This window comes from Rattus norvegicus, chromosome 8, assembly GCF_021556685.1.
Source record: "Rattus norvegicus strain SHRSP/BbbUtx chromosome 8, alternate assembly SHRSP_T2T, whole genome shotgun sequence".
Taxonomy (NCBI): domain Eukaryota; kingdom Metazoa; phylum Chordata; class Mammalia; order Rodentia; family Muridae; genus Rattus; species Rattus norvegicus.
This window is the reverse complement of record NC_141541.1, coordinates 127,763,897-127,777,820: the sequence shown is the minus strand read 5'-3', so window position 1 is coordinate 127,777,820 and position 13,924 is coordinate 127,763,897. Positions and strand designations below refer to the sequence as shown.

The window sequence follows — 13,924 nt, the reverse complement described above, 5'->3', positions numbered from 1 at the left end:
CATTTGCACATAGTCACACACACACACACACCTACTCACACACACACACTCACATATGCACACATTCACGCATGCACACACCTAAATTTGTACATACACACACCTATACATGCATATACCCCATATGCACACACCTGAACATGTACATACACATGCACGCACCTACATATGCGCACACTCACACATGCACATAATTAAAATATAAGTAAAAATTTAAATTCAGGCCTACCTGACAAATGTGCTCCCATTTTCTCTATGAAAGTGGCATTTCTTGTGGGAAATTGCAACCAAAGATGGAGGATAAATTCAGGCGAAATAGGAACCCAGACAGGCATTTCCTTCTGACTTCTAGCCACCAGCTGAGCTGATTCTCATCTAAGGGCCCCAAAGAACTGGCATAAATGGTTATAAAATTCTGTTGCTGAGAACAGGTGTTGAGAGGGCTGAGTCAGAGCAGCGCCACCCACTTCTCAAAAAGAGAGAAAGAAATTAATTCTGCTTAGTCATCAAACTTGAAAGCAGGGCCTTGGGGGTGTTTTAGAAGGGCAGCGAGTGAAGCAGGTGGGTAACACGCACCAGTAAAGTAGACTTTGAGCAGTTAGAAATCACAGGTTACAGCACATGGTACACTACAGAGCAACGAGTCTCCCCATGTAAACAGCCCTCTATTCCTCCGGACGCCTCAGCGATAGCCACACGGTTACCATGACGAACATCGAGACTGAAGGTCTGAAACAGGGAATGTCAAGTCAATGACTGAGCTACAACCCAAAGTCAGTTCACGGCACACTAACTTCATTTCTCGTGGGACAAGTGAGCCTCAGAGACACCAGGGAGTCAGCTCTAGTGAGACATCTGAGTTCCTTGTTAGACATCTTAGGACAAGAGAAGAGCCATGAGCCACAGGCAGGGTAGGGAAGAATGTAATTTTCATTTGGATGTCTCAGCTCTCTGACCAAAAGGTGATGCATGAATGTGTCTCCTTTTCTAGAAAGAAAGAGAGAGAGAGAGAGAGAGAGAGAGAGAGAGAGAGAGAGAGACAGAGAGAGAGAGAGACAGAGAGACAGAGAGACAGAGAGAGAGAGAGGGAGAGGGGGAAAGAGAGAGGGGGGGGAGAGAGAGATATGAATGTGTTTCCTTTTCTAGAAAGAAAGAGAGAGAAAGACAGAGACAGAGACAGAGACAGAGACAGAGACAGAGAGGGAGAGAGAGAGAGGAGAGAGAGGAGAGACAGAGAGAGAGAGAGAGAGAGAGAGAGAGAGGGAGGGGGGAGAGAGAAATATGAATGTGTTTCCTTTTCTAGAAAGAAAGAGAAAGACAGAGACAGAGACAGAGAGACAGAGAGAGAGAGAGAGGGAGGGGGAGAGAGAGGGGGGAAGAGAGAGAGAAGAGAGAGAGAGAGAAGGAGGGGGAGAGAGACGGGGGAAGAGAGAGAGGGGGGGGAAGAGAGAGAGAGGAGAGAGAGAGAGGAGGGGGAGAGAGGGGGGGAAGAGAGAGAGAGAGAGAGAGAGAGAGAGAGAGGAGAGAGGGGGGGGAAGAGAGAGAGAGAGAGAGAGAGGTATCCAGTGTACTCCAGAAACTTGACTGATAAAATTGAAGGTTCTTTCATGACCCAACATCAACCTGCCAGCAATGCCCACCAACTCTCTCCTAGAAGCTCTCTCAGCATACCTGAGGTTCTAATTTCCCTACTGCTGATTTCAAAAGGACCAGCTGGTCCCCTGTAAGACTGAATCTTTTTTCTCTAGATGCTTTTTTAAAAGATGTATTTTACTTATTGTTTGGGGGCCAGGGGACTTGTGGGTAAGCATGAGTGTTGAGGTATCCGTGGAGGCCAGCAGAGGGCCTCAGACCTCTTGGGGCTGGAGTTAAAGGCGGATGTGAGCGGTCACGTTGAGTGCTGGGAACCCAAGTGCTCGTCTACTGAGTTGTCCCTCCAGCCCCTCTGGCTGCTTTTAAAAGCTTGGTTGACTTTGGTGTCTCTTTGCTTCACAGAGAGTAATCCAGAGGAAGACTGTTTTTATTATTGTCCTTGGAAATGAATGGACTTCGAAGGATTCTTGATTTTAGACTCCAACCAACTGCTGGAAATTCTCAAAACCCCTCAGCTGTTGCTCTCTGGGTCTTCCTTTGCCTGCCGGCTCCAGGCATTCCCTCTTACTCAGCTCCTTCACAAACTTCACATTTCTTTCATATGACTGCGTTTCGGTGTCATCCTAAATGTTAAGAATATGTGTTCTAGAGCCAGGAGTTGGCGGTGCACACCTTTAATCCCAGCACTCAGGAGACAGAGGCACTCCATGAGTTCAAGGCCAGCCTGATCTACACAGTGACCTATAGGACAGCCTATAGGGCTACATAGTGAGACACTATCTGGAAAAAATATATATACCTTACCAGTGTGAGGCCATGTCTCAAAACAGAAGCGAAGTAAAAAGTTTGTTCTTTGTTCTCCTTGCTATTTCTTTGGTTATTTACAAGTGAAATGCAACCCTTTGATTTGTTTTTTAGTAATAGTTGTACTTTCAAACCATTTAGTCCCATTTATTACCATAAAGAATGAGAGTATTGAAGATCTACCTGACAACCATTTCTCTCCTACCAGGGATGGAGTCTCTGTCCATGTGTTTATAGTTCAGTGTCAGACAAAAAAACCGAAAATTCCTCAGTGCCCTGCTTAGAAGGAAGAGCGGAGTCTCCACCACATCCCTCCAGGTGCATTATGGTAAAGTCTTTGCCAGCTTCTGAGCATTTACCCAACAACATCACACACAAGAGATGAGCATCCTGGGCTTTCCTTCCTGAACGTTTTCACTATGTGTCAAAGTGATATGTCTCAAAATTTAGACAGCATCAAAAGTTTTCAGTAAAATTCTCCCTACTAATTCTATTCTAGTGTCTAGTGTGCATCCATGAGTGTGCGTGTGTGTGTGCGCGCGCGTGTGTAAGTCAGAGGACAATCTTTGGAAGTCAGTTCTCTCCTTCCACCATGGAGGACCCAGAGGATGAACTCCGGTCACCATGCTTGGCAGCAAACACTCTTCCCTGCCGCATCCTCTCAGCTGTCCATCCCTAATTCCCTTCCAGATAGGCAGAGATAATTTTCACAGAATCAGGCTGGGTTTCCGTTTATCTTCCCTGGTGGCCCATCACGTTCCCTTTCTGGCCCTTTCTACCTCTTTCTGCATTTCTGTCACTTTTAAATGGAGTTTCCTCATGGCTCTGTCCCAAACCAATAAGCAGCAATTGCCCCCCCCAGGGAGAAAATTATGATTTTTGGTATATTCCTACCCTACCTTTATAGCATGATGTTCATGTGTCTGCGCATGCTTGCATGCCCCCCTCTGTGTGTGTGTTTGTGTGTGTGTACACACACTCACGCTCACATGTAAGAGGAGGTCAGAGGTCAATGTCGGGTGTACCCCTTGGTCACTCTCCACCTTATTTCTTGAGACAGGGCTTCTCACAGAACCTGGAGCTCATTCATTCAGCCTGATGAACTTTAAGGAAGTCAGGTGGACTCTGCTTTGCGCCCCAAGTTGCCATGATCCCTCACACCACATGGACACTGGGAAGGATACCGTAGCCACGCACCTTCTGCACCTACCAGAAACCATCCAGGCCAGACGTCCACTAAGCGTTAGCATCTACACAGGCGCAGGCAAACAGCCCAGCGAGGCAGACAGCTGCCGAACACTCTGCCCCTCCCCGCGCTCACTGTCTAATGAGGATTGACTTAAAACAGCTCCAGGGGACCTCGTTTTATTGCTAATAAAAGAAATCCCACCCGGCCCTATACTGCCCGGACATCGAACAGCTTTTTGATGATGAAGAATCAGCAGAAACATTCATTAAATGGTAATTCTAGGGGGTTGTTCCGGCGGCCATGGGACAGTGATCTTCGAGATGCGGCAGGGAACACAGGTGGAACGAAGCCAACAAAAGTTGAACATCTGGCATACGTGCTACCACACACGGTTTTAATCCCCAACCTACCCTAGGTCAGCTGTCACCAGCTCAGAGCTGTCCCAAAGTGAGGGTACATTTGTCCCTGTCACCCCCAAGGACAGCTGTGTCAAACAGCAGTGAGATGTCTCCTGTTTGCTTTTCCCCATTGGATGACACTGCCATGGGGGTTCTGGAGGGGTAACTGGGAAGTGGGATATCATTTGAGATGTAAAGAAATGGATGATTAATAAAAATAAAAAAAACTTTATGTGGTCAAACAGAAGGGCCAGACTTAGGAAAAACAGACCAGGTAGTCAGGAGATGGCTTGGTCTATAAAGAGTTTGCCGGGGTTGGGGATTTAGCTCAGTGGTAAAGCGCTTGCCTAGTAAGCGCAAGGCCCTGGGTTCGGTCCCCAGCTCCGAAAAAAAAGAAAAAAAAAAAGAGTTTGCCACACAAGCATGAAGACCAGAATTCCAATTGTTGGCAGCCACATATGTGTGGCGGCAAAAGTCTGTAGTCTTAGTAGTGGTGTGGGGGTGGGGAGGTGCAGAGACAGGTGGGTCCTCGGGACTTCTGGCCAGATGGCCCAGTCAAATCAGAAAGCTCTAGGAAGGGAAGATCCTGTCTCAAAAATAGATAGATAGATAGATAGATAGATAGATAGATAGATAGATAGATAGATAGATGATAATAGAAAGATAGTAGATTGATAGACACACAGATAGATGATAGATACATAGATACATACATAGATAGATGATAGACAGACAGATGTGAGGTGGGTGGTCTGGGGAGATAGCTCAGATGAGAAAGTGTTAGCTGGGTAAATATGAGGACCCAAATTCAGATCCCCAGAACCCCCCTAAGTGCCAGTGGGCCTGGGAATCCACCTGGAATTCCAGCCTGAGAAAGCAGAGAGGGGTTCATCAGAGCAAGCAAAATGCTATCCGTAAGACTAAGGGTTTGGGGGTTGGGGATTTAGCTCAGTGGTAGAGCGCTTGCCTAGGAAGCGCAAGGCCCTGGGTTCGGTCCCCAGCTCCGGAAAAAAAAAAAAAAAAAAGAACCAAAAAAAAGACTAAGGGTTTGGCAGGGCTGCCCCACAGCAAGTCTGTTTCAGCACAAGGACTTGGGAGCTTCGGGCTTCTGGGAAGGTCAGTGAGTACTTCCTGCCGCCTGTGCCTTACGCACTATCAGAAGGAAGGAAATTCTGGTGGTAAGGCCCTGGGGTTGTTATTCTGACCTGCGCTTAATACCCGTTTCCCATCCCAAATGCATGAGGAGGCACTAAGTCCACATAGGCCGCTAACCCCATTATGGTTTACACGGGACTCGGTGCTATCTATTTGCTTAATCAATAATAAACAGATCAAACTGGGCGGACAGCATTGCTATAAAGAACGTGACCAGGGTGTGTTCCCTCAGACTCTACCCACGTAGATCATGTTTGCATTTCTGATGGACCAAATGTGAGTTGCTCCCTTGAACGCAAAGGACTGGGCGGCTGCCAGGACCCTCGGCAAACCACCTGGGTGGGACCACCGTAGCTCTGGAAGGCTTTCCCTCACGCATTGATGTTGGCTGTTCTAACTTAGGCATGGATTTTAAACAGAAAATATTGTAAAGGGTGGTGGGTCTTCATGGCATGCGAGGGTGTTTGTTGCAGTATTGTATAAAAAGAAGAATCCAGTCCCCAGCGAGGGATGGCCAAATAGATGAAGATACACACATACTTCACGGAGTGATGGAACACACTGTCTGGCAGGTAGGCCGTGATGGGTTACTTCAGTGCCGTATAACACCACCACAGCCATTGAGATGGAGTCCTGCTCCATGGAATGCTATAGAGGACAATGTATAAAACACCAGCATGGGGTGGAGTGAACTGCTCTCCCCTGGGAACCTCATGGCCACTGCACACATGAGCCGATAGCAACTACTGTTACCAAGGTCAAACTGGTTCAGTATTCCAGAGAGCTGGAGAGAGGGCCTGGTGCTTCTAAGCACTTGCTGCACGTGCAGAGAACCCAGCTTTGGTCCCACATGACGTCATCGTGTCTATAACTCCAGTTCCAAGGCCCCTTCACAATCTTGGGCACCAGGCGTGTTCATGGTGCACACACATATGCAAGCAGAACACCTGTGCACATGAAATAAAAACAAAGGCATCTCCTAACAACTTCCAGCAGAGAGACTGCAGCAAGGCTGCTGCTGCTGGCAGTTGATGGCTGCCACAGACAGGAAGTCACTTTTCTTTAAGTAGTGGCCACTGGCAGATTACCCATGCCTTAATGGATGACCCCACAACCATATGCATATGGGCAGCATTGACTGGACTCAATGGGTTAAACGAAATACACATGCATATACGATGTATACTTTAGCATACATTTTTATTGAAAACACACCCATCAATCTATTTCAAAGGTTTATTTTTACATGGGGAGTGGCACATGCACATGAGTGCAGTGGTGTGAGAGGCCAGAAGAGGGCGCCAGATCCCCTAAAGTGGACTCAGAGGTGGTGAGCTGCCTACTATGGGTTCTAGGAACCAAAATAGGCTCCTCTCTGCAAGAGCAGCAGCGTTCTTAGCCGCTGGGCCACCTCTCCAGCCCCTACCTACTGCTTTTGTTAAATAGGAAGGATTTATTTAGGCACATGATTTCATTATGTATCTATTATAAAATACACATGATAAGGCCAGGGAGGTGGCTGTCAGTAAAGTGCTTGCCTTGCCAGCCAGAGGGCCTGAATTTGATCCCCAGAGGTGACATTCGCTTAAAGCTGAATGCGATGATCTGGACTTGTAACCCCAACACTGAGGGGTGACGGGCAGAGACAGCAGATCCCCAGGATTTGCTGGCTGGCTGGCCCAGCCTATTTGATGAGTTTCAGGCCAGCGAGAGATCCAGTCTCAGGAAAATGAGGGGACAGTGCCTATGGAATGGTAACTGAGGCTGTCCTCTGGCTTCCACAAGCATGTCCACCATGTGCACCTGCACACAGACACACGTACACACACAAATGATACAGAGTGTACTATTTTTATTTCTTTAGTACCCTGTTCATCTTACAAAGGAGAGGGGTTAATAAAAATAGGATCAGGTGATAGAAAGAAGATACACTTGTGTACACACACATAATTCTTCATGCCCCCATACTACTCATGGGCAGAGGTCACACACACTCTTCATGCACACACACTAATCATCACACAGAGGTCACACACTTCATGTACATACACTACTTATACACAGAAGTTATACACACATACTTCATACACAGACGTGGATTGATGTCTATATGCAGGTGAGGGCAGGCACAAGGTAAGGCAAGGCCTGTGATTGGGCAGTTCAAAAGAAAGGTGGGGCAGAGTTTTGGAGAGTCCAGAGAGATAGAAGGGGGATGAAGAGAAGATGGAGGAGGAGAAGGATGACCCACCCCCCTGTGGCTTTAAATAGCCATAGGTAGTTGTGAAAATCTTATAAGGGATGGATAATTATAGGACGATTTGTCTTATCTAGGTGGGCAGTTTATATCAATAGCAATTGGCTCTGAGTTTATTGTGTGGAGTGAGAGTTTATTGATATAAATCTGATTGATAAATTATAAGCCTCTAAAGTTTTGATTTTACCGGGTTGCTGGGAATGTGAGCAGAGTCCACAGCAAGAGGGCCGAGAGATAGGAGGTCTCTGGATGGGACTGGTGTGGCAGCGACCCACCATGGGAACCAGATGGATGGCCACTGATGGGGCTAGTCATGGAGGTGCAGAGACTGCGGGGACAGAGAGTAGCAGGAGGTAGCGTGGCATGGTGTCTGGAAACATTAACCATTTGTTTAATATTTACTGCTACACACACACACTCTACGCACACATTACTCATGCAGTCACACACACACATTCCATGCACACACACACTAATCACACAGAGGTCTCACACACACATACACTTTTTGCACACACAAACTACTCATGCACAGAGGTCACACACACCTTAACCCTACTTCTAGCACAGGTCCTATTTTTTCTTTTTAGTTACTCTTCTTTCATACTATACATCCTGACCAGAGTTTGCACTCATTTCCTCACGAGAACCTTGGCAGCTCTCTCTGCTTCACTTCATCTTATTTCTTTACCATTCATCTCAACATTACACACACACACACACACACACACACACACACACACGCACACACACACACACACACACACACACGCACACACACACACACACAAGGAAATGATCTCTTTAGGAATTATAATTTTCTTCTGTGTGAGTGTGCGTATACGTGTGTGTGTGTGTGTGTGTGTGTGTGTGTGTGTGTAGGCCAGAAGTTGACATTAGATATCTTTCACAATCACTCCCCATCCCTGGAGCTGGAGTTACAGGTAGTTGTGGTTTGCTCAGTGTGGGTGCTGGTTCTGAACCTGGGTCCTGTGGAAGAGCAATACTTGCCCTTAGTCCCTGCTGAGCCATCCCTCCTTAGTCGCTGCTGAGCCCTCTCTCCAGTCTCTTGTTCCCATCTTCACCCTTTGCCTGGTTTTCCACATAGCTGCAAAAGGCTCATACGCACCGTTCCCAAGAGCCTCAGGGTAGCACCCCTCTGGCTGCCTGCCTGCTGGAAGGCTCTGCTATGGGCCGACAGGCTTTATCCTGTTCAGGATGGGATGTTTAGCCTCTCCCATCAGACACTGGCTGAAGAAGGCAGAAGAACCAAGAGCTGACTCTAAGACTCATTAGACGGAATCTGAAATCTTAAATATGAAGTCAGAATGAGATCTGGGGGCAGCTTGAAGTTTTCTAGGGTCCGAAAATGACATTTTCCAAATGACAATCAGTGCTGATTAAAGTGACTTCTGCCCAGGTATGAGGACCCACCCGCGTCTAGAGCTCTAGCAGTCACTTCAGAAATCAGGTATGATAGGGCACACCTATAGGTAGAGAGAGGTGGGTCCTTGAGGGTTGCCGGCCAACTAGCCTAGCTCAGGTGGTAAGTTCCAGGTTCCGTGAGAGCCCGTATCTCAGAGGAAAAGGTGGAGATCTATAGAGAAAAAAAAAATTCCTGACAGTGACCTCTGGCCTCTGCACACAAATGCATATCCACCTGCATACACATGTGTGAACATGGGAACATACACGACTGATCGTAATGGTCGATACCTAGGATGCTTCTACAGTACCCAGCAGGAAGACCCACGGAAGTGGATGGGGTACCAGTATCAGGACACTGCCAGGGCCAGCCAGTGTGGTCAGCACCCAGACAGGGAGGCACCCCCTGTGGCAATGGCTCTGATGCGCAGACTCTACAGGACGCCTCTGGGATGCTACCGTTCATCACTGGCAAGAGGAGGGATATTAGCACCTTCCCAAGCCCCAGCATCTTCATCCTCTACGTGAGCAGCTGCTGACCACCACAGCAGCCAGTGCAAAAAAAGCACACTTTAGTGAGGGCATAGAGAGCTGGTAATCTCACGCGCAGGCCACAGTGCAGGAGCATGCAATTTGGTGGCATCTACTCTCACTCACACCCAGGAGCCCTGGGGGATCTGCACACAGAAGAAATATATCAACAAGACCACCACGAGACATCAGAAGAAGAATTAACACACACACACACACACACACACACACACACACACACACACACACACACACAGGCTAGCTACCTCCCTAACTCTTGGGAAAAATGGATCAGATATCCATTGACCACTATATAATGCATGGTGCACACTACATGCAGCATGTGGACCAAGCTCAGAAACAAAACATGCTGGATCCCAGGCTGGAGAGAAGCTCAGTGGGTAAGGGCACTTAGTATTTTGCAGAGGTCTGGAGTTCAGTTTCCATCACCCACTCCTGGTGGCTCACAACCCCCTACAACTCCGTCACCCTCTTCTGGCCTCTGAGGGCACTGCATTCACGTGTACATACACAGACACACATGATTAAAAATAAAGTTTTTTTTTTTTTTAATGAGAAAGGGAAGGAAACAGATTCCAAAGAGGCTCCACTGTGAAATTCCATCTCTAGGCGCAAAGATGAACAGAATGAACTGTGTCCCCGAAGGTCAGCGGTGGCAGAATCATCCGAGAGGGGCTTCTCTCAGCCTGGGTGCTGGCCACACAGGTGTTTCCCTCTCCTATTCATGGGTGGCACCAGCTTCCTGCTTTCGCCTGGCACTGAGACTTCAGCTTCGCTACAGCCGGCTGGAAGCGGCAGCGTTCTTCTTGCTCCTTAATTCTTCCAGTCTCTTGCCTTCGCAGCTCTGCCTGTGACTTAATCCACTTCAGGGGTAAAGTCATGTTTTGCTCCCCAAAAGCACAAACCCCGTCCCGTGGTATAAAACGAAGCTAGCCTTCCCTCCCCCACCTGATTCAGAGCAACGGAAGGCCCTGGGAGTGCCACTAAACAAACGTTGCTTTTGGAATAGTTAAAGGTTGAAGGTGGCCACTATTTAGTACTCTTGTCTATTGGTAATTACTTTCATTTTTCCTTTCTTCCTTTTTCCCTCCATCCCCTTTTCTCCCCCTGGGCCCCGTGCCTGCTCAGCAGGTCCAGAAGCTCTGAGATGTATCTGTTTTATTCTCCCGGCCCCTTTATCAGTGTGTTTACTTTTTCATTCTGAGACAGGGTCTTGCTGTTACCCAGGTCAGCTGTGAGATGTGTAGCCCCTCCAGGCTCCTCCCGCCTCAGCTCCCAGGTAGCTGGGGGTGACAGGCCAGTGACACCAGGCTGAGCTTGCATTTTCTTATTTCTCTGGCTCTCCCAGAGCCCCAGCCATCAACGGGGCTTTCCCAACTCCACAGGCTCTCTTTCTTTCATTGGCTCGTACATGAAGGGCAAAAAGAAAGAAAGGCCACTTTTTATGTCACTGGACCAATTCCAGTTCTGCTGATGACAGGACACCGTGTGACCCTGGTCACAGAGACAGCCACAGCCACAGGTACAGGACAGCACTGTGTCCTTCCCCTGACTGGATGGACCCAACTCAGAGAGTCTGGAGAGCTGGCCTAGAGAAGACATCTTGGGATTGTTCATACCTGTTCCTCATCAAAGCAGTAGGGGATGGGAGACAGGGAAGGACCAGACTTAACATGACAGAAGGCATACGGTCTTAGTGAAGACAAAGTACCAGCTGCCCCAGCTTACAGGAAAATGAGGTGACTTCTCTGTGAGAAGCAACACCTTACTCTTGTCCACAAGCAACCTGTCCCCATATATTCTTGAGTCATCTGGGTCCCGGAAAGCTGCAGTCAGAACTCTGTCCAGTGGGAGGCAGCCAGACTCATGCGCCTGACTTTGAATAGCCCCAACCACAAAAGGAACCATCCAGACGGTGAGCTGGAGTACAATCATGGCCCATCACGGTCCACCACGCCAAGCAAACACCAGACAAAGAATAGGTGAGAACAAAGACAGGACTAGTCTGTAATGACCTTTGGGCAAACTGTTTATGGATCCCTTAAGCCAGACTGCCTTTTATGCTCTTCACGGTCAAAGCCAACAAAGAAGAGGCGATGTGAATTGGCAGAGCAAACGTCAAGGTTCTCTTGACACGTTAGCCTTTGGCCCTGAAGGAGGATGAGCATCACGATGGCTTCTCTGACCGTCATCTCTGACTAGGACACTGAGGCCCTTGTCTTCAGAAAGGCAGGAAACATCACGTCTGATCTCTCACAGGTCCTTCCAACCATGACATCCAAGTGGCCAGAAAGAAGCACTAAGAAGTTCCCACGGCTGGAGGTTGGCAGTCGAGGCCATGCAGGCCTGCGCTTAGTTGCCAGGAAGGGCCAAGCGGGGTGACTTCTTCTCTGTGTTCAGCGTTTGTGCTGTGGTCATAGTGAGACCCACCCGGTGAATGCCAAGCTCAGCCAGGGCGCAGCAGCAGAGGGGCCTCAGGGCTGACACCCTGAACTTGGCTCAGGCTTGTCTCCTTAGTGAAAACAATCAACTAGAAATCAGGAAGGTGTGTGAGATGGGCTTGGGGCCTGAGGAGAGTCATGGTGGGAGGAAGAAGGGAGGCTGTGGGCCCCGGGTGTGGAGACCAGATATGGGCGGTCTGCTGGTCCCATGCTGTCTTCTAGAGTCTCAGCTCACCGTGGCACCTGACTGCACACACAGCAGGGGCCAATAGGAACATACCAAGTAGGGATCGTCAGTTAGGAGCTCGCAGCCCTCCCCACCATCTGTTACTTGGGGCCACCAGGTTATAAGTACAAATTTAGGTAGGCCATACGGTCAGCCTTCAGGAGTGCCCCTCCCCCACTAGCCTCTACCAACCCTACTGCCCAGATACTAACCCTTCGGGATCAGAAAGAGATCAGAATTCCCAGGAATTTGGAAAAAAATTGATCCCTTCATTTTTTCCCCTCCCTTCCTCCTCTCCATTCACAGGTTCTTTAGCCCAGGATAGACCTTGAACTTCTCATCCTCCTGCCTCCAGTTACTGAACATCGATATTCCAGGCAAGACCCACCACAGCTCACTGATGCAGTGCTGAGGCTCAGACCCAGGACTCAGGGCACGCTAAGGAAGGCTTTATCAACTGAGCTGCGTTTCCAGCACCGGTAACCAGCTCCCTGCCCCTCACTAATTATCATATCTAAAAGTGCATTCAACCAAAGGACATATTCAATTACCGGGGATGAAAAGAACGAGGCCTCATAGCAGCATTTGATTCCTGGAACCAGTTGACTCGTACACACTTTCTGATGGCATCAGAACGGTGCAGTGTTCAAATCTCTTCGCAAAAACTAACAGTGCTACAGACTCCGTCCGGCGCTGCTGCAGCCCCTTTAAGGATTTGGTCCTCCTCAATGTTTTGTGTCAGAACATCAGTCGTGAGAGTTGCATGGAGTGAATTTTGTCTGTAAACTTCTCTAATATTTATTCTCTTCACACCCCGACACTCACCAGCAGCTGAGGCATCGCCAAGTTTGAGTTTTGACCATAGTAACTGCTGTCTCCAGGAACACCGACCTTCACCTTCAACCCCACACTGCCTATGTCTCTATCTGGGCTTTGCTGACGCAGAGGTGATGAGTTCTTTCAAACCAGCAACATCTCTGTGCTCGCCGGCAAGCAGTACTTCACTCAGAAAGTTTGTAATGCTTCTACTCTCTTTACCTGACTTTTCTTGAGTTCTGGACCTGGGGGGCTTGGGAGGTGGGGAATGCTCATTTCCAAAAGAATTCCAGGAAGGATTTATATCTCAGTGCAGCCTCCAGCACCCTCTGCTGAGTCCTACACAACCCTTTCTCTAACTGGTTTTAGTTTTCCTTGAAGCAACAGATCTCCCACTCCCGCCCCGCCCCGCCCCCGCCCCGCCTCACTGAGGGGGATTTTATTCTGCACACTCAGCTGTTTTGCTGACACCTGACTGACTGTGATTTACAGCCTGGTCTGCCTCATGTCCCAGTCTTTCCATGACCTGGCCAATGGTGATTCCATTGATGGTGGATTCCAACTGTCAACGTGACATGATCTAGATTAACCTGTGAGGAGAGTCTTGGTGAGGGACTGTCTAGATTATGGCCGGCCTGGGGGCATGTCTGGGGGGGGGGCTGCTTCAGTTGCATTGATCATAGAGGACCACCCTAAAAGTGGGTAGCACCATTCCTGGGCTAGGGCCTAGACTGTGATGGAGGTTAACTGAACATTGGCGTTTGCTGCTTACTGAGCTGTGATGTGAACAACCGCTTCAAGTTCCTGCCTTGACTTCCCCTCAACAATGGACTGAAGCCTGGAATTATAAGAATGGTAGACCCTAATATGTATCTGTGTGTGCATAGAGAGAGAGAGAGAGAGAGAGAGAGAGAGAGAGAGAGAGAGAAGGGAAAAAAGAAGGGAAGGAGGGAAGGAAGGGAGGAAAGGAGAGAGGGAAGGGAAGAGGGAGAGAGGAAAGGAGGGAGGGAGGAAAGCAGGCAGGCAAGCAGGACGATAATAACTGAGCTCTGACCTCAGGTGCACAGGGAG

At 48.7% G+C, this 13,924-nt stretch overlaps 1 protein-coding gene across 8 annotated transcripts in view; it reads right to left on the bottom strand.

The window, feature by feature from the left end:
• The window catches only part of Myrip (myosin VIIA and Rab interacting protein), a 166,712-nt gene that overhangs the window by 110,143 nt on the left and 42,645 nt on the right, over positions 1-13,924 (bottom strand).